Source organism: Etheostoma spectabile, chromosome 8 (assembly GCF_008692095.1).
Source record: "Etheostoma spectabile isolate EspeVRDwgs_2016 chromosome 8, UIUC_Espe_1.0, whole genome shotgun sequence".
NCBI classification, from domain to species: Eukaryota; Metazoa; Chordata; class Actinopteri; order Perciformes; family Percidae; genus Etheostoma; species Etheostoma spectabile.
This window is the reverse complement of record NC_045740.1, coordinates 19,391,778-19,392,637: the sequence shown is the minus strand read 5'-3', so window position 1 is coordinate 19,392,637 and position 860 is coordinate 19,391,778. Positions and strand designations below refer to the sequence as shown.

Sequence of the window (860 nt, the reverse complement as noted above, 5' to 3'; positions counted from 1 at the left end):
AACTGCATTTCGTTGCCTTGTACCTGTACCTTGTACCATGTGTAATGACAATAAAGTTGAATCTAGTCTTTATTGTCATTACACAGGTACAAGGCAACGAAATGCAGTTCTGATCTACACACAATCAATCAATCTGCAGCACACAACAACAAGTGGACATGATGAGCTGTCAGCAGAGGAGTTTAGGGTTGATATGACCCAAAACAAAAAGATTATTTACCTGTAAGTGGATGTCGAGGAAAGCTTTTAGTCTCGGGTACGCGTTGCTGTGTGTGTTTGAGCTCTGGTGAAATCTACACTTTCAGCCTCTCGCTCTGCCGCTCCCCTCTTCCTGTTTCTATCAGTCAGTTGGAGTTCCTCCCTCTGAGCGTGACTCATGCCTCTGTGCTCCAAAACACATATCTCATATCAGTGAAACACTCTGAACTATTACTCCCTGCAGGGGGATGGGAAGCAGAGCAGATAAGATCTGGAGGAAGGAACTCATGCAATGTCTACCTCCACAAACACAACTTTTCACATTGACTGTTATATTAAAGTTTAATATGTGTGTTTGTTTTATGTATGCACCTTTTACCAAGGCAAATCCCACATAAATGTACTCATTGTGGCAATAAAACCTTTTCTGATTCTGATTAACCCTCATGTTGTCCTCATGTTGTCCTCATGTTGTCCTCATGTTGTCCTCATGTTGTCCTATACCAATGTTTTTTTTAATTCCCCAAAATAACATGATTGATTCCAACGCTCTTTGCCAAGTACAAATCTCTACTTTCATTAATTTTGGGGCATTTTATTCAAGAATTTCAAAAACATACTTTCCTTTAATTTTAGTCTAAGTAATTCCTAATTTCTGCTTT

The 860-nt window shown here is 39.4% G+C and overlaps 1 protein-coding gene across 3 annotated transcripts in view; it reads right to left on the bottom strand.

The window, feature by feature from the left end:
• LOC116693755 (mixed lineage kinase domain-like protein) overlaps nt 1-385 on the bottom strand; it is a 525,120-nt gene extending 524,735 nt beyond the window's left edge. Inside the window, exon 1 of one of the 3 annotated variants that reach the window (XM_032522982.1) lies at nt 221-385. The gene's annotated coding sequence lies outside the window, so the exon portion shown is untranslated. Of the gene's footprint in view, nt 1-217 lie in introns of all 3 variants that reach the window. The other 2 variants (XM_032522981.1, XM_032522983.1) reach the window with 2 other exon arrangements.
• Between the last annotated feature and the right edge of the window lie 475 nt (nt 386-860).